This window comes from Triticum urartu, chromosome 7A (genome assembly GCF_056163025.1).
Source record: "Triticum urartu cultivar PI428250 chromosome 7A, HENAU_Tu73, whole genome shotgun sequence".
In the NCBI taxonomy this organism is placed as follows: domain Eukaryota; kingdom Viridiplantae; phylum Streptophyta; class Magnoliopsida; order Poales; family Poaceae; genus Triticum; species Triticum urartu.
Genome location: NC_141879.1, coordinates 737879863 through 737906822, shown reverse-complemented (window position 1 = coordinate 737906822; position 26960 = coordinate 737879863). Strand labels below are relative to the sequence as shown.

Genomic DNA, 26960 nt, shown 5'->3' with positions numbered 1-26960 from the left:
TCATGCCGGCTCGACGTTTGCGCCGCCATGAGCAGAACCTCCGCTTTGAGCTGCTGTCGTTGTAGCTGAATCGAATACGTCTGCCGCTTTCTTCAGATTCAGCACATTGAGTCGATTCTTGGTTTTCCTTGCTCTGGCTAGCAGCTTCCCGGAGCGATCAAATACACTCATGAACCCACGGCGTTGCACTGATTTGCACCCTTCCTCATCTAGCTGCCCAAGACTCAGTATACTGCTTGTGAGCTTGGACACAAAATACACATTATGAAGAAGTATTTGCTGCCCGCTTACACTCTGGAGGAACACTGTGCCTTTGCCAAGAATTTTCACCACTGAATCATCACCGAACTTCACACTTCCCTTTATGGACTCATCCAGCATAACAAAACTTTCTCGACTGCCGGTCATGTGGTTACTAGCACCACTATCCAAATACCAAGTGTTGTTCTTATGATTCACATCACTAGAGCCCAGTTTTGGCTTCACTTTCTTTTCATGCAGGAAAATCCTCTCTACTTGATCTGCTACAGGATGCACCTCCACTTTGCATAACTGAGATATTGATGATACTAGCTCTTGGGCTTTACCTTGTTTTGCAGAAGAATAAACCCTCTCTTGGTCCGGCGCTGGACACTCCAAGCCAGTACGAGTCACTGTTGTTGCGGCCGGCGTTGTTGCCGCCGGCGTCGTTGCAAACATTACTGGGCCAGCTTGCACGGCAATTGCCATTGCCTTCTTCACCATAACATGCAGCAAGGCATTCTCTTCACGGAGCAGACGCTGTGATTCTTGCATCTCAGCCTTCTCTTTGTTTGCTCGCTGAACATCCTGCTTGTCAGCATGCACGTACTCCAGGAGCAACATATACTTGTCATCAGCGCTTGCAGCCGCTACATCCTTTGCCTCTGTCCTGTACTCGTGGGACACAACATACAGCTTCGCATTGGCTTCGGCCAGTTCACGGCGTAACTGCTCAGCCTCGGCCCTAGCCGCTTCCAACTCGGCCTCGATGGCCAAGGGGCGAAGCACCTCCTCCACCTCCATATCTTCTGGCTGGACGACGTCCGCGACCTGCTCCTCCGCCCCCGGTGCAAGCTCACATGCCACCGCCATCAGCAGCCCTGGTTCGTAGTCGACGTCGGCAGCTGCAAGAAGCGCCTTCTCCTTCTTCGACGCCTCACACTCGGACTTAAAGTGTCCTTTCTCTCCGCACTCGAAGCAGGTAATCTTCAACTTGTCGAACTTGCCGCGGGTCTTTTTCTTGTCGCCACGCCCGTCGCCATTCTTGCCGCCGCTACTGGAACCCTCTCCTTTCTTCTTTTCTTCCTGGACCAATGCCTCCAACTGCGCACGGGAGACCAGCATCAACATCTCGCCGTCGTCGCCGCGGTCTTGGCGCCGTCCGGACTGGTTCTCCTCGAACGCCCGCAGCCGCCCAATGGCCTCGGCGACCGACATCTTCTTGACGTCGCCCCATTGCTCGATTGTCCCGATTATCGGCAGGAAGCGATCCGGGACCGCTGCGAACAGCCGCTTGACAACGGCGTGCTCCTGCAAGTTCTCGCCAAGCGCTCGAATTTCTCCGACGAGCGCGGTGAGTCGGCGCCCGAACGCGCCAACTTCTTCGCCATCTTCCATGGTTAGCCGCTCGAAGCGCCTTGTCAAGTGGCCTGCACCACACGCTCATCGCCTATGCGCATGGTACGGATCGCATCCCAAGCCTCCTTCGCCGACTCGTACTCCACGATGGACATCATCACGTCGTCGGGGACGGACTGCGAGATAGCAGCCATGGCTCCTTGATCCTCGGCCTCATCGGCGTCTTCTCCGGTGATCGCCGACCACACGCCCATTGGCTTGAGGATGATCTTCATCTTTGCCGCCCACAACTGGTAATTACTTTCTGTCAGCTGCGTGTACTTTTCGCCGCTACCAGCGTCGCTCTTCTTCGGTGACTGATCCCCCATCGTCACCGCCCCAAACGCCTCCGGCCACAACCTAACTCTGATACCAATTGATAGATCGCTGGCCAGAGTACACGGTGGAGACGAGAGAGGGAGGAAGACGAACACACAGGATTTTGCGAGGCGCAACTACCGTCCTCTTTTCTTGTTTTCTTCTCTTATTCTTTCCGGCAGCACGCACAACCGAACGTGGCGCATTACAATGCAAAGCCTCCGCACGATCCTTTTTACCCGCCCCATCCCACGGAGAATCGTTCGGGAGCTGACCAAACTAGCTACGACTTGATCTATACCTGTATGTCCACATACGACGTGACAGGTCCTACTTATTTGCTACATGAAACTAATTAAGCAGAAAGCCAATGCATGCACGCTACAAACACATGCACGTACAAACTATCCTATACTGAACTAATGCATAGAGTTGAAGTCTAATCCAATATCTGACAGACCTTATAACAAGATTAGCACCAACAAATATTGTATGTGGCTTCAGTTTAGCCATCACTTTTGTCTTCACTAGTGTATTTGGCTTCTGTTTAGTGTATAATTTGGTTTAGCCGTCGCTCTGTTTTCACTAGCGAACGCCAAGTCTTGGATTGGTTGCATCCACACTCTCCATGTCCTACACACGCTCATGACTTGCACTTGTCAATGTATAATAAAGACTCGTGTAAACATACTTTTCATTTACGCTTAGAAAAACTAGCACTCTTTCTCTTCAGGTTATCATAGTCTTGGCTTGCCATGACTTCACCAAGTATTGTTGGAGATGCCATAAATTTGAGGCATTCCTGTTTGAGATCGTTACACTAATGTTGATCAGCTAACGCATATGTAGTTGCCACTGTTTGTACATCAAGACACCTGTAAAGAATAGCCTCACATATGAGCTTCAGCTTTTCAATTGCGTATCGATCGGCAGCCTCGAGTAAGTGGCGTACAATCTCTTCTATGTCCTCGTCATCGAAATTGTTGAAAGGAAGAACCAAGCAGTCTGTGTACAAAATATAAGAGAGCCTTAAAAACGTCAGGTAACATATCTTGCAGGATTATAGATGATCCGTCTTTCTCCATCATTGGGCCATAGAGCTGCACCCTAAACACAGGGAACCTTGCAGCAAGCACTAGCATATGTGCAAGAAATGATTCACCTTGGAAGTAGAAGTTCACGTCCGACCCTTCTTTTGACTTTAATAGATTTGCCATATCAGTTGATAGATGGGATTGTGGCAGCTTCACTTGGGGTGAAAGTAGTAAGTCACTGCAAGTCGCCAATGGATCTTTCATAACAGTGATCGAACATTCAATCAAGAAGTGGTCAAATTCCACATATTCTGCTTCAAGCAAAGTTTTCTCCATTACCTTGTCCCACACCCTCCCATCCTACATTTGCCTTCTGCACTACATAAGTTTAACACTCCGATCTGATTCAACTCCGTGCTCTGTCCTCCTGGGGAGATCAATCGATAACAAAATATTGCCTTCACTTCAGCATTTTCCCTCATAAGCTCAACAAGAATAGAGATGTGCTTTTGGCTTTCAGCATTGATTCCTTGTGGGTAGAATCTAACTGAACAGTCATACTCACCAACTTGGAAGGCATGGGACCTCATAAAATTGCCCGGTCCTGTTTCCTTGATGACACTATAGTCATTAACCACAAAGATGTGGCTATCCTGAACCACCGTCGCGTTGCAGGTCGAGACTGTAGTTCCAAACTCCATGTGCAATTCAAGTGCCTGGAATTCCACACAGGATCCTATTAGCACACAAAATATGCTTCATTATTTTAAAATAACAGAAATATATGTACTAGTGAACCACCTCGACCTATTCAATAGGCGGGACACAATTATTGTAGGATGACCTGCCAATAACACTACTTGGCCTAGATACAAGTTATGGACCAAACTCACCTACGCATGTTTCTTGGACCAGCCCATGGCAAAGAAGAGTTGCATCACAGGGTAGCATTATATCTCTTTTCCTCGGGCTTTCCTACAAAAAAGAGCTCGGCCCGAATGTTTTGACTCCCATAAAATCAGAGGAAACGAACAGTGTTCCTCTGGTCTGCTACGGTGTTCCTCTGAATTAATACTACAAACAAAACGGCACCACAGGAAGATCAATTCCAACTGAACGGCCACTCCTACGATTTTTACTTATATATACTTCTCATATAAAAAATGAATATATGCGAACCATGCATCTACCTATGCAGCACAGTACTACTAGTCTCTACTGTCTACTACTACCATCTAGTACCAGCTATGGATTGAATAACAGACCTTGAAATGGAAGAGTGTAGTGGAATGGCGACCAACGGTAGAAGAGATCCCAAAGCAAAATCTTGGCCGGCAGGCTCACTACGTAGCAAACCTAGTGTGAGAGATCGGTATTTCTCGATCTGGGTAGTGTGTTCCTGCTAGTGTTTGTGGTTGAGTTTTAAAGGATTGAAAACATGCCTTCTCGTGATAATATTTGAGCGCTATCTATTTCCATCGGCCAATATTTAGATAATTTTAGTACCATGCCAAAAAATCCTATTACAATTAATACAATAAATGACCACATATCTGTACATAAATGATCTCACAAAATTAACTGGCTACTATATATCTCCTAGATATATTCTATAAATGCACAAAATCCTCATCAATTTCTAGCAACTACTTTCTCCGATATTATGATTAAAACTTTGACCAAAATTTTAAATAGAGATTGGTTTTGCTAATACTAAGTGCACACTCCCTTATCTATACCCTCTAACATTGCTTCGACATATGTGCTATCCAACTAACTTAGGACATACAAATTTCTTTTGTGGGTTCCTCTCAAATGATAAAACATATGTACATCAAACTTTATAGATTATCATAACTTTGGAACTAAAATGTTGGAAAGAGAATATGGAATTTGTTGATCTATTATAAATATACAAAATTTAATTTGAACAAAAAAACTGAATTTTTTGTTACACGTCGTAGATCGAATACATTCTTGACCTGTAAAGTTTGATGTCCATATGCTCATTTATTTTGGAGATGCAAAAGTGGAAAGTTCATGAATTGACCGCGAGGCACAAAATGGATGGTTAGATAAGGGGGGTACAACCACAACTTTCACTTTTAACTAATAAAATATGAATTGTGTGTCGAAAAACTATATTGTGGGAAAACATCTTTCGAATACCAAACTACTAACTTAACCCAACACGCGTCCGTAGGGAATACATTGTTGTGGTGTAGTGTACATACGTTCATCACTTGCGCATGTAAATGTATAATAAAGGCCCATGTAAATGTACTTGTCATTAACGCTTCAGAAAACAACTAATGCCTAAACGCATTAGAAACAAAACATGATGGAGTGGCACTAAATCGAACAATAGGAATTAGTTACCATCTCGTGTTGCAAATCACCCAACATAAGAACCAAGAAATATTTACTTTCATCCTCGGAATGTTTGTAGTTGTATACATCACGCAGTGTGCATCTTCCTCAAGACAGAGACCACATCTTAGCCTGGCCACCTGCGGCAATATAAAGTGGAATGAAGACATGAAGGGATTTCAATACGACATGATGGATCAAGAAAGGGAGAGAGCTGAGCAGCACACGAACAAATCAATGGAGGATTACTGGCAAAGGTCACAGTGAAATCGAAAGGTGGGGAAGTCCAAGATAAAACTATGGCCGAGATCACACTAAAAAATTAAGACTTGGAACTCTCTCGTCATTTGAAAATATACCAGTTTGAATAACTGTATTTATAACCTCATTAAGAATAGTGATTCATGTAAAACTTAAGCTTTTTATCACCTTACTTGCCTCTCTCCTTGATTCAAGCTGTTGTTGGACTAAATCTTGCCATGTCTTTCCAGCCGACGGGAGTCGGTAGAGCACTACGATGCCAGGAAGGAGAGGCGTGACCCTACACGAGGTCCTGCCCAAAAAGATCATTTAAAAATACTCATAGGTTGTCGCCAAAGGACGTTGGCCGCTGTCGTGCCATCACCATGTCATGACGTGGTGTGATCACGCCCAGATTCTCGCATGAGCACCACAGGCGCTAGTCGTTGCTCCCCATGATCGATGATCACAGGCGGCCCACCAGCATTGTGGTTGTTCGTGACGTCGTTTCCCATCAGCAGCTCTAACCTTTTCTCCTGGGCTCCTAACACCATTCTCCAGATTGTCGCAAGGGTCCTGTGATGCCTTCCTTATATTTTCTCGGGGTAACTAGTTGTACATCTGTAACCCAGTTATCCACATGCATTTTCCAGTTTACCACCAGTCCACCACCATGAAGACTGCACTAGCGTATTTATGGTACCAGTGAAATTATGGGAGGTGGTGAAGACATTATTGAATTTGACATAGAATTAGTCATTTCGATGGATGCATTGTCCACTCCAGTCGTCCCGAAGTTGTTCGACAAGGAGGGTACACTTGCTTTATTGGGTGGCTTGACTCCCTGGACAGCTTCCGTCAATGACTAGGTGATGCAAGATTACGAGGCTAAATTATGGTCCTTCAAGTACCGGATTTACCTGTCAATGGTGGATACATCAAAGGCAACTTTATTCAACTTCCTCCAAAAAGAAAAAGGATAATATCGTTACATTCCACGGCGCAGCTGTTAAATAATGTGGCTCTGCTAAACTAACAGCCTTTTTCAACAAAAAGCACGTGCTACCCTACGATATTGTGAACAATTGAATGAGTCAGTATTTGATATTGCTTACTCACCACACCCTCGAAGAGAGTATTGTTTCTACTCATGTGCTCATACGCATCCTCGTGAATAGTAAAAATAAAAATAGTACATAAGTTTTAAAAATCTGAAATTTTTTTACGGACGACCATTGACGAATTCTGAACATGTGTACAAATTTCCATGACGAAAAAACATGTCAATATGCTTCCGTAGAAAAAACAAAATTGATTCTCTATTTGTTGTGTTTTCATGAAAATTTGAACACATGTTCATAATTCGTCAATGTTTGTTCCAAAAATTTTAGCTTTTTATTTCTTTTACCATTGTTTTTTTATTTTACTGTACAGGAGGGCACATGTGAGCTCAGGTGTAAACTCTAGGACGCGTTTAGCAGGCAAATGGCTACCCGAAGCGCTCCGAAGCTGCCGGTTATTTTAGGAAAAAAATTGTCTCCTTTCTCCATTAGGAAACTTTTCTCATCTGGTTTTTTTTTCACACCCTACAGGATACTTTCACGGTCATCTTGTGGTGCATGCATTTTGTTCTGTTTTGCATTTAATTCTTTGTTTTAAAAATTTAAAATGGCATAACTTTCAAACCATGCATCGAAATTAAGATCCGATTTCACTGTTGGAATCATCGCGATGTGATTTTCAAAACTAGACGTTGCATGAGTATGTTGAGGCCCCACTAGGTGCGACTGCCTGATAGTTGATGTGCAACTACCTGACAGTCGATGTGCAACTTTCTCCCTACGAATGGACTTGCAGTTTTCATTGATGACACCTCCACCCCAAAGTACCCCTACCATTGAGATGTGCAACTTCGTCTATTGACTCGACCAACTTTCTAGTAGTCGATGTGCAACTCCCTCTCCCCCCCCCCCTCATAGATCTCCGTTTTCACTATTTAATGTCTTGGCCAAGTGCTTAACAGTGGACGTGCAACTTCGGATGTTGCACCGGCCAACTTCCTAACAGAGATGTGCAACCTTCCCCGTATCCCCCATGGATGTGTAGATGCTAGCATCCCGTCCAAACCACCCATGCTAGTGAGATGTGCAACTTTAGAGCCTTGTCTATATGCAACATTTCAGTATCCCTTATGGATGTGTTGTTTGACCATCCAACTATCCCTGCCACTGAGATGTGCCAACTTTGTCTATTGCCTTGACCAGCTGGCTAACAAACTATGTGCAACTCTGTGTGTTGCCCCCACCAATTAAAACCACATATCCACAAGTAGAAAGGGAATGAGTTTCACATCGACTACTAGGTAGTTGGCTAGAACAACAGACTGAGTTGCACATATTACTACTAGTAGGGTAGGTGCCACAAGGAAAAACTACACATCTACGAGTAGGGAGGACGGGTTGCACATGCACTACTAGGTAGTTGGCCAGAACAGTAGACTAGTTGCACATCACAAAAAGTTGGTTGTTTTGGTTTCTAAGTTGCAACCTCATAATAAGTTCGGTCATGCAGCTCTGAAGTTGGTCTTGAAAAGAACTGACCATGATGTACTGAAGTTCCACCATGCAGTAATAGAGTTGCACCATATAGGACCAAAATTGACATAAAAAACTTCCGGCAAAACATACTTGTGCGGGATCTAGTTTCAAAGATCTTGTCGTGAAGATTCTAGCGGTGAAAACAGATCTGAATTCGAACTCAATGTTTGAAAGATACAACTTTTTAAAAACTTAAAAACTCAAAATAAATGTACGTGGATCGTTTTTTATGGACCAGTGTGAACAAATTTAATGCCAACAGTCATATGTGCTAGAAGACAAAAAAGTACACATACATAAAAGTGACAGAGTCGGCTGCTTCCTTACGTGAAATAGTGCACAGGCACTAATTAGAATTTAGGTAAACTTTATAGCCTCTAATTCTCCACGGGACATATCTGAATGGTCAAGACTTCTATTTTGATTTTGAATTGCATGAAAGATTTTTTATTCGTACGAATTCTTTTTACATTTTATAACAATTTTCAAAATGCAATGTACATTTTCTTGAAATGAGTATGTAACTTAGAAATATCACATGATTCTTGTTCAATGCTACTACTTTTTCTAAAACTTGAGCAAACTTTTTTACACAGTATGAACATTTTCTAAATGTGCGATGAAAAGTTTTTAAAAATGAAATAAATTATGCTTTGACAATAATGTATGTGGCTTCAGTTTAGCCATCAATCTATCTTCACTAGTGTATTTTGCTTTAGTTTACTATATAATTCGATTTAGCCATCACTCTATTTTCACTAGCGAACACAAAGTCTTGAGTTGGTTGCATCCACTCCCTCCACGTCCTACACACTTTCATCACTCGCACTTGTCAATGTATAATAAAGACCCATGTAAATATGCTTGTCACAAACGCTTAGGATGTTTACATTGACAAGTACATTTACTTGTGTCTTTATTATACATTCACAAGTGCAAGTGATGAATGTGTGTAGGACGTGGAGAGAGTGGATGCAACCATCTCAAGACTTGGTGTTCGCTAGTGAAAACAGAGTGATGGCTAAGTCGAATTATACACTAAACTGAAGCCAATTACACTAGTGAAGATAAAGTGATGGCTAAACTGAAGCCACATACATTAGGATTTTACAACATCCCCATCACGAGAATATTTCTGGGTGATGCAACATTACGAGGATAAAAAATGGCTTTCAAGAACCGGATTGACCTTCAACGTTGGAGGCGTCAACACAACTGTAGTCAGCTTATTCCAAAAAGGAAAGAATAAGATCATTTGATTCAACTACGCAGCCATTGAACCACATGGCTATGCCAAACCAGCGTGAGTTGCTGGTCATTTTCAACAAAATACGCTGCTGACATATTGTCACCATTAGAAAGAGTGAGTATTGCATGCCGCTTACTAACCACCGCCTCCAAGAAAGCATCGTTCCAATTCTAGGTCATGAGATGCAAAATGATGAGTAGACTCCATTGACTCCACAGGCCATGTCTGAACGGTCATGACTTATGTTTTGCTTTCCCCTTGACATGTAATTTTTTGTTGCTCTTCTTAAGGGTAATGTACATTGTATTTGAATGGTATGGATCATATTTTTTTGAGACAAACATTCTTCAAATTGTATAACATTTTTTTAAATGCCACATACATTTTCTTGAAACATGTGTACATCTTTTAATGTCGGACTTTTTTGATACAAACGTTTTAAAAAAAATGAGCAAACCTTTTTTACACTACTTGAACATTTTTTAAATATGCGATGAACACTTTTAAAACCAACTAAATTATTTTCACAATGTATGTATGTAGTATTTTTCTAAATATAAAAAAATAAAGGCGACACGCAGCTGGCCCAAAGCAAGTTAATTAAAGGCGACAGAACACGCTCACCGCGCATTGGAAGGCCGTTGGCTCTAGCGAAAGAGCATTGTGGGGTTTTTTCTTCTATTATTAGCTGGAACAAATTCATTCCATTACTGAACTGAACTCGCTTGTTGTAGAGCGAAGCGAACATGAGTTGGATATACAATTACGTTCCGTCTCTTCTTTGTCCTCTTGTCCTCAAACACGTGCACGCCGCATCGATTATTCAATGCAACCGACGGATTATTAAACCAAGTAAGATTAAACAGCTGGTTTCCTCAGCCAGCAACCACTAAACTTCTTGTTTGTATTCATACATCTCGAGGTTTTTTACTTTTAAGAGAGATGCCCACTATCAATGGTCAGCGGAGCAACCATCCAACGAGCCTTGACCGAGCACCCTTCTAGCTGTATCCGACGTCGACAATGTCTAGCTCCTTAATGGCTCCCGGCCAAGCCACTAGTAGACTGTTAATGGGGGGCACTCCCAGCCACACGTCTTCGCGCGGACAGACTCATCTGTCCAGGTATATATGGGGCTCCGTCTCCAAGCCTCCTCCACTCTTCACCGATAACATCGCCGGAGCCACCACAACTTCGTGTCCCTCCAGCACCTGCTCCTTTCCCCCAATCAATCGCCACGGCGACTGCCGCGCTCAGGGCCCGGTTGAACACCCTTGTCACATCCATGTTCGCCACAGTCATTCCACCGTCAACCCCCTACTAGCCCGTGTGGTTGCTGGCTGACTATGCCTTTAGCTTCTCGTGAAATGGTCCATCTAGGGTATGGTGGATGAGTATTTCTAGTACTTGCAGTCGATGGACGAGGATGGCAGCTCAGGCCCAGGCTTGGTCCCTGAGGTCATCAACCTCTTCATAACCAACACCAACAGGATCCTCAACGACATCGTCGGCCTGCTGTCCGCCCCCAAGGCCCCCTTCTTTCCATTTGCTTTCGTCATGTCATCTTGGGTACTTATTTCGTCCGCCCTGCTTTGCGATACCCAGGAACCAGCCCGTGGACTTCAACAAGGTCGACGACCCGGTGCATCAGCTCAAGGGGTGCAGCTGCAGGTGATGATGCTAAAACATTTCTTTGTCCAAAACAATTATTACTGTATGTTGTTCTCAGCCGCATCCAAGGAAAGTGAGAGCAGCAGCGCCAAGTCTAGGACTTGAACCCTCATGGGATGGGCTGGGGAATACCACTATTCTCCTAACCATCCAACCACATGTTGGTTAGCGTATACATGTTCTAATATGGTGCTATGTTGATTGATCACTAGACTATGCGTGGTCAGGCTCAAACCAAAATGTTAAACTGGAAATTTGATTTATAATTGTTTGCTTGTTAACTTACAATCATATCTAATGGCTATAAAAATTTGGTTTACTAATTTTACGGTCATATGTTTCTAATTATTGTGGTAATTTTTAGTCTATTTATCTTTTTTTGGGAAACCTGACAAATACTTTAATATATAATAGAAGATAGATGTGGCTCCTGTCAAGCGATTATTAAATGCAACTGACATATTATTAAACCAACTACGATTGAACGGCTGGTTTCCATCATCCTTCTGGATGCCCCTCGATCAATCCATAAGACAAGCTCAGCCAGCCACCACTAAACTTCTTGTTGGTATTCATACATCTCGAGGTTTTTACTTTTTAGAGAGATGCCGACTGTCAATGGCCAGTGGTGCAACCATCCAACGAGCCTTGACAGAGCGCCCATGTATCTGCATCCGACGTCAACAACATCTAGCTCTTTAATGGCTCCCAGCCGAGCCACTAGTACACTGTTAATGGGGGGCACTCCCAGCCACACGTCTTTGCGCGGATAGACTCATCCGTCCGGGCATATAAGGGTCTCCATCCCCAAGCCTCCTCCACTCTTCCTCGACAACACCGCCGCAGCCACGACAGCTTCGGATCCCTCCAGCACCTGCTCCTCTCCCCCAATCGATCGCCATGGCGGCTGCCGCGCTTAGGGCCCAGTTGAACAACCTTGTCACATCCATGTTCGCCATGGCCATTCCACCCTCAACCCCCTACTAAACCCGTGTGGCTGCTGGCTGACTATCACTTTAGCTTCTCGTGAAGTGATCCATCTAGGGTATGGTGGATGAGTATTTCCAGTGCTTGCAGTCAATGGACGAGGGTGGCAGCTTAGGCCCAGCCTTGGTCCCTGAAGTCATCAACCTCTTCATCGCCAACACCAACAGGATCCTCAACGACATCGTCGGCCTGCTGTCCGCCCCCAAGACCCACTACTTTTCATCTTCTTTCGTCATGTCATCTCGGGTACTTATTTCGTCCGCTCTGCTTTGAGATACCCAGGAAGCGGTCTGTGGACTTCAACAAGGTCAACAACCTGGTGCATCAGCTCAAGGGGTGCAGCTGCAGGTGATGATGCTAAGACATTTCTTTGTCCTACCCATTTATAATTGTATGCTATTCCCAGCCGCATCCAAGGAATGTGAGAGCACCAGCGCCAAGTCTAGGACTTGAACCCTCATGGAATGGGCTGGTGAATACCACTATTCTCCTAACCATCCAACCACATGTTGGTTAGCGTATACATGTTCTAATATGGTGCTATGTTGATTGATCACTAGAGAATGCGTGGTCAGGCTCAAACCAAAATGTTAAACTGCAAATTTGATTTATAACTGTATGTTTGTTAACTTACAATCATATCTAATGGCTATAAAAAATTGGTTTATTAATTTGATGGTCATATATTTCTAATTATTGTGGTAATTTTTAGTCTATTTATCTTTTTTTGGGAAACCCGTCAAATACTTTAATATATAATAGAAGATAGATGTGGCTCCTTTCAAAATCAATTTGCTCCCTTTTTAGGGGTATCAATGTGTTGCCTTGCTAATAATTCTCGCCTACGCGAGGCACTACTGGGCTGATCCAGTATTATACCTATGTGGTAGTTCTCTTTTCGTGATTTTTATACTTTTTTCACTTTTTTGCATCGATTTTCTTCTGTCTTTCCTTGGTTTTCGTTTTATTCCTCTTTCCTTACCTTTATTTTCTTCAGTTTTCTTTGTTTTTTCTTCTGTTTTTCTGTGGTTTTCTTATTTTATTTTCTGTTATTTTTTCTATGCACATTGTACACTTTTAATGTACATTACAAACATTTTTAAACATGTTTAACATTTTGGAAATATATGTTTTGGTGTCTACTGTTTTCATAAACATTGTGTCTTTTCTATACATCTAAAATATATTTTGAATATATATTTAAGATTTTCAATACTTGACTAGTAATTTTCCAAATACGTGTTTTGAACATTTTCGAATATATGATTAACTAATTTTCATGTAGACGTTTTCATGTCTACTTTTTTCTTACACATTGTATATCTTTTACATTGAAAATACTTTTGTGTGTGTGTGTGTGTGTGTGTGTGTGTGTGTGTGTGTGTGTGTGTGTGTGTGTGTGTTTGTGTCTGTGTTAAAAGATTAATATACGATTAACGTTTTCTCAAAGTACAAGTTCTGAACATTTTGTACGGTACGAAACATTTTATTTGGATTACAGAAAAAAAATATAATGTCAAACATTTTCCAAAAATGTCACATACATTTTCTTGACATGCATGCAAAAACTAAATGTCACTTGCAGTTTTTATGAACGGTACAAACATTTTCTAAGAGTGGACCAAACTTTGTTTATTTACTATTTCTTTAATATAAACAAAATAAAAAGGAAAAAAGCACATGTGTGATATCACGTCTACTTGCTCCCTTTAGGTGAGCTCGTCTACCGTCTTGGCATGCCCATCCACCTTGCTGCCCTAGCTCCTGCCCTGCCTCCTGGATACCAGATTCAGCTTGCTCGCCTGCCGCTCCAACTCCAACTCTCGTACGACGGCCTCCAGCTACAACTCTCTTCCTGGCCTAGTCACGGATGAGCACGGCCCCGACACGGCTGGACCCTCCGCCCTGGCGTCGCCTCACTCACTCAAACGAGCCGATGCTCTGTCTGTCTAGCAAGCGCCTTCTCCACCACCTTCTACACCAATGGTGGTGAGCATTTTTGCAACCCAAACTAGCCATTGTTGTCTCTCTCTTCTCTGGTGCGTCCTTTTGATTTTCTCTCTCCACCTTCGGCCAGCGGTCAAGCTAGTCAATTACAAGCGAAATAACATTCTCATGATGCGCACATAGCTCGCTGTACCATCGCGAGGACCCTCCGAGGGTCTCGCCTTCCGAGTCCAGTTTCTGTTAAGCTAGCATTGTATGTAGCTTTAGTTTAGCCGGCACTCTGTTTTCACTAGAGTATTTGGCTTTAGTTTAGTGTATAATTCGGTTTAGCAGTCACTTCCGTTTTCACTAGTGAATACCAAGTCTAGATCTGGTTGCATCCACTCTGTCCACGTCCTACAAATGTTCATCATTTGAAGTTTTCAATGTATAATAAACACCCATGTAAATGTACTTGCCATTACTTTTGTTTGCTTCTATTCTCACTAGTAGAAAAGGGGGCTTTGGTCCAGGCCGGGTAAGCCCATTAGTCCCGGTTCAGTCTAGAACCGGGACCAATGGGTGCATTTATCCCGGTTCGTGTGGCTAAGGCATTAGTCCCGGTTCACCTGGGCCCTTTAGTCCCGGTTCGTGCCACGAACCGGGACTAAAGGGTGCGATGCCCATTAGTCCCGGTTGGTGGCACCAACCGGTACTAAAGGTTAGACCTTTAGTCCCGGTTGGCGCCACCAACCGGGAGTAATGGGCTTTCAGGCATTAGTACCGGTTCATGGCACGAACCGGTACTAAAGGTCCCATTTTCAAACTCCCCCCCCCCCCGGACCGCCTTTTCAGTTTTAGAAAAAACAAAAGAAAATGATGGAAATGTCAAAAAAAAATAAGTTTCCCATGTGATATGTGGTCTAGTTGTTGGGAAAATTTACAAATATGAATTTTCGACTTTATTTACAAAATCTCTCTAGAATTTGTAAAATGGGCATAACTTTTGCATACGAACTCGGATTAAAAAGTTTTTTATATGAAAAATCATCTACTCGAAAAGTTACATCCGATGGAGACTGCCTACGGCCTGTTTGCAAATTTGTAGAATCCTCAAATTCCAAAAGTAAAAAAAGTTATGCTCAAATTTCAGTTTTTTTAAATTTTCATTATATCTGGTCAAACTATGGTCAAACTACTTATTCAAGAAGTATTAGTGTTATTAAATAATTATTCAAGATTATTAGTGTTATTAAATAATTATTTCAGCTTTTTTGAATTTGGTCAAATCTGGTCAAACTATGGTCAAACTGTGGTCAAACAATGGTCAAACTACTTATTCAAGAAATATTAGTGTTACTAAAAAAATATTGTTTTTTAGAACAATAGTTTCAAACTCAAACAGTGAAATGTGTGACTTCATGCTCAAGCTAAACTCCTGAGGGTTAATAGGATTGACATCTTACTATTGTCAGGAAAACAACGAGTGCAGACTTGGAAACGAGGGAGAATAGAACCCGGAAGTTAAGCGTGCTCAGGCTAGGGGAGTGGGAGGATGGTTGACCGTCCAGGAAGTTAGATGATTTGGAATGATGAGGGGTGATTAGAGATTAAATTCAGTAGTGATGAGGAGTGATTAGAGATTAGAGGTTAAAATAATTCAGAAATTTAAAAATAAAAAAAATCAAAAAAAATTCAAAAGAAAATCAGAAAATTTCCTTTAGTACCGGTTGGTGTTACCAACCGGGACTAAAGGTGGACCGGCCACGTGGAGGGCCTTTAGTCCCGGTTCTGGATTGAACCGGGACTAAAGGCCCTTACGTACCGGGACTATAGGCCCTTTTTCTACCAGTGTCTTGATTAAAGTTGTTATTGGACTAAAGCTTGCCATGTCTTTTCAATCGACCGAAGACGTCGACGCACTATGAAGTTGGGTAGGAGATGTGTGACCCTGCTCGAGGACCTACCTGAGGAGATCATTGACATGATACTCATCTGGTTGCCACCCAAGGAGGTTGGCCGCTGCCGTGTCGTCTCCATGTCATTGCCCAGCGTGACACCCACACCCGCATTCTTTCTTGAGCACCGCCACCGCAAAGTCATCGTTCCCCATCGTGGACTGCCACACGGGGACGCCAAGCTCATCGTTTTTGTGACGCCGGTGCCCATCAGCATCTCTGGCCTCTGGCCTTTCCTACAATGGTTTCGCCGCCTTCCACGGAACAAAAGTTACTCAAGAAAATGCGCTATTCATCTAACTGTTTACCACCTGTCCACCACCATGGCAGACTGCACTGGCCTCTTTATGGAGCAAGTGACATTACAGGAGACGGTCGAGACATTATTGTGTTCGACATAGAATCAGTGTCATTTCGATGGATGCGCGGTCCTCCCTAGTCGTGCCATCATGGGAAGTTGTTCGACACGAAGGGGACACTTGCTTTATGGGGTGGCTCGACTCCAAGCTAACTTCTATCAATGTCCGGGTAATGCAGGATTATGTGGCTAGAATACGGGCCTTCAAGTACCGGATTGGCCTGTCGATGGTGGAGGCATCAAAGACAACTTTATTCAGCTTCCTCTAAAAAGAAAAGGATAAGATCATTGGAGCCTGATGACCCACAAGTATAGGGTATATATCGTAGTCCTTTCGATAAGTAAGAGTGTCAAACCCAACGAGGAGCAGAAGGAAATGATAAGCGGTTTTCAGCAAGGTATTCTCTGCAAGTACTAAAATAAGTGGTAACGGATAGTTTTGTGATAGGATAATTTGTAACGAGCAACAAGTAACAAAAGTAAATAAAGTGCAGCAAGGTGGCCCAATCCTTTTTGTAGCAAAGGACAAGCCTGGACAAACTCTTATATAGAGAAAAGTGCTCCCGAGGACACATGGGAATTATCGTCAAGCTAGTTTTCATCATATTCATATGATTCGCGTTCGGTACTTTGATAATTTGATATGTGGGTGGACCTGTGCTTGGGTGTTGTTCTTACATGAACAAGCATCCCACTTATGATTAACCTCTATTGCAAGCATCCGCAACTACAACAAAAGTATTAAGGTAAACCTAACCATAGCATGAAACACATGGATCCAAATCAGCCCCTTTCGAAGCAACGCATAAACTAGGGTTTAAGCTTCTGTCACTCTAGCAACCCATCATCTACTTATTACTTCCCAATGCCTTCCTCTAGGCCCAAATAATGGTGAAGTGTTATGTAGTCGACGTTCACATAACACCACTAGAGGATAGACAACATACATCTCATCAGAATATCGAACGAATACTAAATTCACATGACTACTAATAGCAAGACTTCTCCCATGTCCTCAGGAACAAACGTAACTACTCACAAAGCATATTCATGTTCATAATCAGAGGGGTATTAATATGCATAAATGATCTGAACATATGATCTTGCACCAAATAAACCAACTAGCATCAACTACAAGGAGTAATCAACACTACTAGCAACCTACTAGTACCAATCCCGGACTTGGAGACAAGAATTGGATACAAGAGATGAACTAGGGTTTTGAGAGGAGATGGTGCTGGTGAAGATGTTGATGGAGATTGCCCTCTCCCGATGAGAGGAGCGTTGGTGATGACGATGGCGATGATTTCCCCCTCCCGGAGGGAAGTGTCCCCGACAGAACAGCTCTGTCGGAGCCCTAGATTGGTTCCACCAAGGTTCCGCCTCGTGGCGGAGGAGTCTCGTCCCGAAAGGTTTCTTATGATTTTTTCCTCGATGAAAGACTTCATATTGCAGAAGATGGCCTCCTGAGAGCCAACAGGGGGCCCACGAGGCAGGGGGCGCGCCCCCCACCCTAGTGGGCAGGTGGTGGCCCCCCTGACCTATTTCTTCCATTCAGTATTTTTTATTATTTCCAAAAATAACTTTCGTGGAGTTTCAGGACTTCTGGAGTTGTGCAGAATAGGTCTCTAATATTTGCTCCTTTTCCAGCCCAGAATCCCAGCTGCCGGCATTCTCCCTCCTTATGTAAACCTTGTAAAATAAGAGAGAATAGGCATAAGTATTGTGACATAACGTGTAATATCAGCCCATAATGCAATAAATATCGATATAAAAGCATGATGCAAAATGGACGTATCAACTCCCCCAAGCTTAGACCTCGCTTGTCCTCAAGCGGAAGCCGATAACGATAAATATGTCCACATGTTTAGAGGTAGAGGTGTCGATAAAATAAAATACGGACATGAGGGCATCATGGTTATTTTCATAACAGCAACATATATAGATATGTTGATATGATTTCTTATGCTCAAGTAATAATCTATTCACAATGCAAAAGTACGAATCATAAACTTTATTGAGAACTAACAAACTATAATCTCAGTCATTAAAGCAATTGCAATTTATCATAACATCAGAAAGAGTCTATGTCAGAGCTTTCTAGCAAGTCCACATACTCAACTATCATTTAGTCTTTCATAATTGCTAACACTCACGCAATACTTGTGGTTACGGAGTTTTAGCCGGACACAGAGAAAGATAGGGGCTTATAGTTTCGCCTCCCAACCTTTTACCTCAAGGGTAATGTCAACAATAATAACTCATGCTGACTTACATCCAATTAGATATATCTATCAGGATCTTTCCAACATATTGTGCTTGCCAAAGGATAAAATGTAAAAGGGAAAGGTGAAGATCACCATGACTCTTGCATAAGGTAGAAGATCATAATAAAAGATAGGCCCTTCGCAGAGGGAAGCAGAGGTTGACATGCGCTTTTATGGTTGGATGCACTAAATCTTAATGCGAAAGAACGTCACTTTATATTGCCACTTGTGATATGAACCTTTATTATGCAGTTCGTCGCTTTTATTTCTTACACATCACAAGATCGTATAAAGCTTATTTCCTCCACACCAATCAATCATACATATTTAGAGATCAATTTTTATTGCTTGCACCGATGACAACTTACTTGAAGGATCTTACTCAATCCATAGGTAGATATGGTGGACCTCATGGAAAAACTGGGTTTAAGGGTATTTGGAAGCACAAGTAGTATCTCTACTTGGTGCAAAGAATTTGGCTAGCATGAGGGGGAAAGGCAAGCTCAATATGTTGGATGATCCATGACAATATACTTTATCTCAGATATAAGAAAACATAACCCATTACGTTGTCTTCCTTGTCCAACGTCAACTCTTTAACATGTCATATTTTAATGAGTGCTCCCAATCATAAAAGATGTCCGTGATAGTATATTTATATGTGAAACCTCTCTTTCTTTATTACTTCCTATTAATTGCAGCGATGACCAAAGCTATGTTTGCCAACTCTCAACAACCTTTAATCATCATACTCTTTCTATGTGAAGTCATTACTCTCAATAAGATCAATGTGATCTCTTTGTTTCTTTTTATTCTTTTTCTCTTTTCTTTTATTCACTCAAGATCATGGCAAAATAATCAAGCCCTTAACTCAACACTAATCTTTATTATATATAGCTCATGGACTCGATTACATAGAGAGATCATTAAACAAAACTCAAAACTAGATCATGCCATAAACTTTATTCTACTAGATCAAGATACTACTAATAGGATCGAACTAAGAAAAACGGTAAAGATAGGAGTGTGATGGTGATACGATACCGGGGCACCTCCCCCAAGCTTGGCAATTGCCAAGGGGAGTGCCCATACCCGTGTGATTATGTCTCCTTTGCTGGTGAAGAAGGTGGAGTTGTTGATGATGCAGGCTTGTCGTCCATCTTCCAAGGCATAGGCTCACCATCATAGAAGGATGATCGAGTCTCCGGGATCCTCAAATATGCAGCCAAACTCATCCTTTTGAATCTATATTCATACTCACGGTTTTGGTTTTGCAGGTCATAGATTTGGGCTTGAAGGTGCTCGATCTTCTCGTGAAGCTTGAAGATGGTCTCCCCGATGTTGTCGACATCCAACTTGTGGTTATTGGTGAACTCCGCGATCATCATGTGGTTGGAGTTGAGTCCACGTTCCACCATCCCTTGGCACTTGAAAACTTGTTGCTCCATTGCTTCGAGCCTCGTCTCCACGCTTCCAGTCCCCTTCAATCCCTCAACATCGTGGATGTGCAGCAACCCATCACGCATGTCAATGGTTTGAGGGTGTCGCAGCACCTCCGCGAGGTAAGGATTGATGACCTTCTCGAAGAATTTGTCCTTGGGGGCACTTGGAGACGTCATGATAATCTAGATCTGTCAGAAAAAGAGCTCGAAACAAGAACAGGGGATATTTGAGTGATACAGGAGTCAAAACCTTCGGGAGATTATATAATGAATTTTTACCGACCAAAATACGTATCGTGCAAGAAAACGGAGTCCGGAGAGCACACGAGGTGCCCACGAGGTAGGGGGCGCGCCCAGTAGGGTAGGGCGCGCCCTCCACCCTCTTGGAGGCCTCGTGTCCTTCCCGAACTGCCTCTTATTTTTCTATTTTTCTAAATATTCCAAAACGGAGAAATATTGCCATAAAAACTGTTTTGGAGTCGGTTTACTTACCGTACCACATACCTATTCCTTCTCGGAGTCTGAAACGTTCCGGAAAGTGTCCCTTATGTATTCCTCCAGGGTTACGGTTTCAATAACATTGGTTTCAACATTTATGGGATTACCTGAGATATAATGTTTGATTCTTTGATCGTTCACCACCTTCGGGTTTGTGCCTTCGAAGTTGTTGATTTTTATGGCACCGGAACGATACCTCCTCGATAACGTAGGGGCCTTCCCATTTAGAGAGAAGTTTTCCTGCAAAAAATCTTAAACGAGAGTTGTATAGCAATACATAATCACCTACATTAAACTCACGCTTTTGTATTCTTTTGTCATGCCACCTTTTAGTTTTTCTTTAAACAACTTGGCATTTTCATAAGCTTGGGTTCTCCATTCATCAAGTGAGATAATGTCAAATAATCTCTTCTCACCGGCAAGTTTGAAATCATAATTGAGCTCTTTAATAGCCCAATATGCCTTATGTTCTAGTTCGAGAGGTAAGTGACATGCTTTTCGATAAACCATTTTATACGGAGACATGCCCATAGGATTTTTATATGCAGTTCTATAGGCCCATAATGCATCATCAAGTTTCTTGGACTAATTCTTTCTAGATCTATTAACAGTCTTTTGCAAAATTAATTTGAGCTCTCTATTACACAGTTCTACTTGACCACTAGACTACGGGTGATAAGGAGATGCAATTCTATGATTAACATCATACTTAGCAAGCATTTTTCAGAAAGCACCATGAATAAAATGTGAACCACCATCAGTCATTAAATATCTAGGGACTCCAAACCTCGGAAAAATAACTTCTTTAAGCATCTTAATAGAGGTGTTATGATCAGCACTACTAGTTGGAATAGCTTCTACCCACTTAGTAACATAATCAACAGCAACTAAAATATGTGTATATCCATTAGAGGCAGGAAAGGGTCCCATATAATCAAAGCCCCAAACATCAAATGGTTCAATAACAAGTGAACAATTCATAGGCATTTCTTGACGTCTACTAATATTGCCAATTCTTTGACATTCATCACAAGATAAGACAAACTTACGAGCATCCTTGAAGAGAGTAGGCCAATAAAAACCGGATTGCAATACTGTCGTGGGTTTATCACGGCAGATGTCCTCATAGAAGGACTTAGTCGTGGAGCCATCGCAACGGGTTAGCTTAAAGGGGTTAAACCGGACAAGGGGGCATGGGGAGTTTATACTAGTTCGGCCCCTTCGATGAAGGTAAAAGCCTACGTCTAGTTGTGATTGGTATTGCTAGGGTTTCGAAGACCAGGGAGCGAATCCGCTTTGTCTGGCTCTCGAATTATTGTCTGTCCCTAAACCGCTGCCGGGTCGTCCCTTTATATAGAGTCCCGAAGCCGGATCATAGATGTGTCCGGTTCGGTCTCTACACTTCCTAACTTACAATGCAAGTTACATAATTAGGTCGGTTTACATCTACAGGCCTTAACTCGCCTCTGGGCCTTGGGCCTTCATAAAGCGCCATCATTCTTACATCTTCATGGGCTTCTAATCTTCATAAAGCTAATCCGGCTACTCCTGGCCGGTTTACGTCCAGTAGTAATATCCCCAACATTAGGCCCCAGATTGGTTTGAACTTTTTCATGTCAATCTTCAATACTTAGCAAAAAAACTCCTCCTTTGCATCTTCACCTTGATTTTATAAACCGCCGTGACGTCATACTCCAGGATCAGGATAAACCGTCCTAACGTCATCTATCCGTTGAAGCTAAGGATTACCTTCATTAATGCATATCCAGTCATCGAGGCGACACCATTATTAACTATCCATTTTTGAGCTCCTCGATTCCCGCACTTTTCGCTTTATCGTTTCGCCTTATAAATAGGGCCATGGGTCCTTATCATTTTTTCCCTTCGTCTCCCTCGCTTCTTCTTCCTCCTCGCGACACCTCTGCCCCTGAGCGCCGCCGCCGTCACCAAGTTTCTCCTCTGCTTCGACAAAGGCCGCTGCATCAACCTGACTATTACCAGAGAGCCGCGGCGTTCCTCCGTTGCTTCAACAGTCACTGTAAGTCCTTTTCTTTCCCCCCTTGTAGATCTGTCTAGGGTTTCCTTATTCTTCGCAGTTCATTGAAGTTCATCGGAGTTCCGGTGCTGCTCTTTCCTGTTCCTCCTTAGTCTATGGATAGAAAATCTCAATGTTGATATATTCCGTGTAATGGTTTGTTTTCGGCTACCACCACAAACTTTTTGCACGCGAAAAACTGATTTGAACTTTTACAACCTGCTTTGGGTCCTACCCTTTTTAGGTCAAAATATTTTTGCCTTTCTGTCTTCGGTAGATCCAAAATTCCCATGTGATCCTGTAAAACTTGTTTTTCATTACTTAGCCCTTTTCGCCTTAGATCTGTATCCTCTGTACCATCAGGGTGGTTTACCTTTGTAAAAACAATCTATGTCATACCATTAGTCCCCTAATAAACTGGCAAACCTTCTTTACGTTGATTGTAATAGTCCGGTTTAACAACATATGTATGCCCTTGATATGACCTTGTCATTCACTATTGTATTAGTCTCCGGTCTACGCAATTTCACATACCTGTATATCTTTATTCCATTGCATCTCGCGTACCACCGTGAATGATTTGTAAACCAGCATTTCTTTTCCAGCTTTTTGTTTCACGATGGCCAAACAGTTTGCCGCTTGCAATTGGGATCGTTCCTGGGTCACCGAGGAATAGTTAAACGGAATGGTCAGCATCGGCACCTTGCCTAAGAAAACTGAAATTCGATGGCGAGTTCCAGGAACAGAAAATCCTCCAACCCCGAGGCAGGGTGAGGTTGTGGTCTTTGTCGACCACATAGGCCGTGGTTTCAAACTGCCAGGGTCAAAGTTTTACCGAGATGTGCTTGCCAGTTTCCAACTCCATCCTCAAGATATCGGACCCAACTCGGTATCCAATCTATGCAACTTCCAGGTCTTCTATGAAGTGTACTTACAAGAAGAACCGACTGCTGAGCTGTTCCAGGACTTCTTTCATCTGAACCGGCGTACAGAATTTGTAAATGGTCCCAACACTGAACTTGGTGGTGTTTCTATTCAAAAGCGGAAGGAAGTTGAATTCCCTCATGTCAAACTACATAGTCACCCTAAGGAATGGAACCAGACTTGGTTCTACTGCATAGATACCTCCCCTAAAGATGAAAACCCTCTTCCAGGCTATCGTGATCACCGGCTTTCCAACACTCATCCAGTCCCACAACGTTTAAGCTCTGCGGAACGGGCCAAATATGCCCCCAACTCGCCAAGCTCCGGGCATTCATGGCCAATGGTTTAACAGTCGTTGATTTTGTGCGTTGCTGGATATCGTGGAGCGTCTTGCCACTAAGCCGCCGCCCCAGTTTAATGTGTGAGTATACCGGTGAGGTTGAAGACCCCCAACGCCACATCAACATTCAGGTAACCGATGAAGAGGTCACTGAAAGTGTTAAGAAAATTTTGAATGAATCGAAATCAGTCTATCGCCAAACTGGCTTGAGCCCCTTCTACACTCAGAATAAACCGCCTGCTGTAAGCACAATGCTTCCTTTTTATCTTTGATATCTTTTGATTTGTTCAACTTGTGAACCTTCCTCTATTTGTGTATGAACAGGGTGATGATCCCTTCTGGAAACGGAAATCCGCAGATAAAGCGGCAAAGCCATCCCGTCTCAAAACCAAAGCTGTCAAGCGTACCTCAAAGCGGAAAACAGCTGACCGGATCAGCATGGAGCTTGATGAAGATGCGGATGATCCGGAAGTTGAGGTAGAACTTGACTCACTTGGCTCCCTTTTCATGCACCTCATTAACAATGATCTTTATCAGGAGGACGTAGAAGGCAGCCAGGCTAATGATGTAGAGGTAATTATCCTTTCCTCGGGTTCAGACTGTATGCCAACATAAAAAACCCGTCAAGCAGTCCGGAAAGTAAGCTTTTCTCATCCTCTTGCTTACTTGGATCCAACATTTATTTTGAAGACACAGCAGCATGAAGCTCGCCGGACAACCCGGCAAAGTGGCCAATAGGTCACTTCGGCCGGTTTACCTGATACCCCAGTTCAGAAGCGCCGGTCTGAGGTCTCTCCCACTTCTGACAATTCTTATCCCAAGGCAGGTTATTTCAGACAACCTCTTAATCCGTCCGATTCAAATTATCTGGTGACACCTCCCTCATCCTCTGGCGAGTCGACAGCAACCCAACTCCCTCCTCTAAAAACTGTGGCTGGGTAAGCTTTCAAATCCTTTCTTCCAATGCATTGCAAATCTTGAATAAGACGCTAAACCTCTTTGAATTTTGTTTGCAGAGCCAAAGTCGGACCCAGCAAGAAAGCTCGGGTCAACAATCCGTCAGAAGACCAGGCAGTTTTTGAAGAAGAGCAAATAGGTGAACCAGACCAAACTCGTGAATCGGATGGTCCTCATCCTGAGGCCACCTCTGATGAACCACCCCTTCAAGACCGGAACGCTGATGAACCACCAGAAGCTGATCCTGCCGTGCCTGATACTGAACCGGCAGCTCCAAACCGGGCTAGTCCAGTGAGAGGTACTGAGACTCCGTCGTCACCCGCAAAAACCACTGAAGGCCAAGGAGATGATGTTATCATTACTGGCATGGGCCGTAGCTCTCCTGGTCATCTGGTAATCTTGGCCCAACATAGTGCCAAAGAAGAGCGTGCTGCTAGCGAAAAGGGCAAATGGAATACTGACTTATCAAGTTATGCCCATCTCAATGCTGAAGAACTTCACTCCGGTTTCTTAAACTGTCTGCACTCAAACCGTGACTATGAAGCCGGTTTGGTAAACTTGATGAAGGAACGCTATGAGGTATTTTCATCTCCCTTTACTTCTTGATTCCAAAGTTGAAGTGCTAGCCCAAGTAGCCCCCAAGGGCCGTTTTATGATGTTAATCGTAAACCGGGTCTTTGTAACACTTTAAGTCTCTCCTACTGACCCTCAAAATATCAGGTCCTTAGTGAAAACCAAGACCGATACTTTACCAATGTAATTATATAGCTTTCTTCAGCGTAGCCCCCAAAGGCCGGTTTAGCTTTGCAAGGTAATCCAGGTTTTAATCCATATGTCCATCTTGAACAGATGTACATTAGCCCCCAAGTGTCAAGGATAATGCTTGCATTGTTCTGGAGACTTATAAAAGATGTAGGGAATCAGAGCAAATAGGCATTAGCCCCCAAGTATGAAGTGCATAAATTTTTATATGCTTTGTACTTAGAAAATATATATCCTGTTGTTGACATATCTTCACTGTTGCAGGCCAAACTAAGCAGTAGAGATGCACGAACCGCTGATTTGCAAGAGAACGTGAAATCCCAACAAGCAGAGGCTGCGAAAGCCAAGGAGGAACTGACCAAAGCCTTGAGAGCAATGGAGAAGCTAAAAGAGTCTTTTAACAAAGATCGTGTTGACTGGGAAACCGAGAAGGCCAGTTTAACCAAAAGAGCTGAGGATGCCGAAGCAGCCCTGAAACCAGTTGTAGATGAACTAGCTTGTTTGAAACGGCAAATCAACGCCATGACTTCCTCTGTCTTTGGTAAGTATCTCCTTATGCAATTTTTCCAATTCATGAAACCTTATCATTTACCAGAGTGCTGATTTTAAACCGTGACAGGCACTCGTATTGCTCATCTGGGCACAGATATGCGGAAGAAGCTTAAAGCGGCTTATACCTTGATTGAACAGTTGTACTCTGGGTCCCAGCGGGCTATTTGCACTTCGGCTTACAATAAACCGGCACCATCACTCATAAAGGAAACTCTTGAGAAGCTGGCCATGTTACCAGCCCAGATTACCGAACTGAAGAAGGCAGCTGCAAGAGCAGGAGCATTAACTGCACTAATCCGAGCCAAGGCATGGATTCCAGATCTTGAAGCGGAGGACATCATTAAATGATATCCAGGTGTGAAGGAGGACGATTCAAACTTCGACAATGATGACCTCCGAAGGCTGACCAAAGAAATGCGGCCAATAGCCAGCAAACTGGCAGAGGACACAGACTTGTCTCATTTCCAACCGGCTTATGACGCTGAAGGGAAGAGACAACTTTCGGTGATTCGTTATGAGTAGTGCAACAAACATTCAAGGTTCATCAATGTTTTGATGAATCACTTATAGTTTATCTTGTGGTATGTCTAGATGAAAAATTTACCTTGGGTTGCTTTAATATTCTTCATATTTCTAGACATGACAATTGGAGAGAGTTGGTATAGCAAGCATCCGGCTACCATGTCCGTCATGGTGTATTGCACATCTATCAATAGCCGATGCTTATTCTTGCCAAGATAGGTAAGGCTGAATTGGACCTCACCACCTCGGCTACTAATGAAACTTTAATGCAGGAAAAGTAAGGATTGGAGGAAGTTCATTCGTGATTATCTGCAA

General features: G+C 43.1%; 2 pseudogenes; both read right to left on the bottom strand.

Annotated features, from left to right (window-relative positions):
- Positions 1–1967, bottom strand: LOC147962503 (uncharacterized; annotated as a pseudogene).
- A 683-nt stretch (positions 1968–2650) lies between these two features.
- Positions 2651–3691, bottom strand: LOC125519542 (BTB/POZ and MATH domain-containing protein 3-like; annotated as a pseudogene).
- Between the last annotated feature and the right edge of the window lie 23269 nt (positions 3692–26960).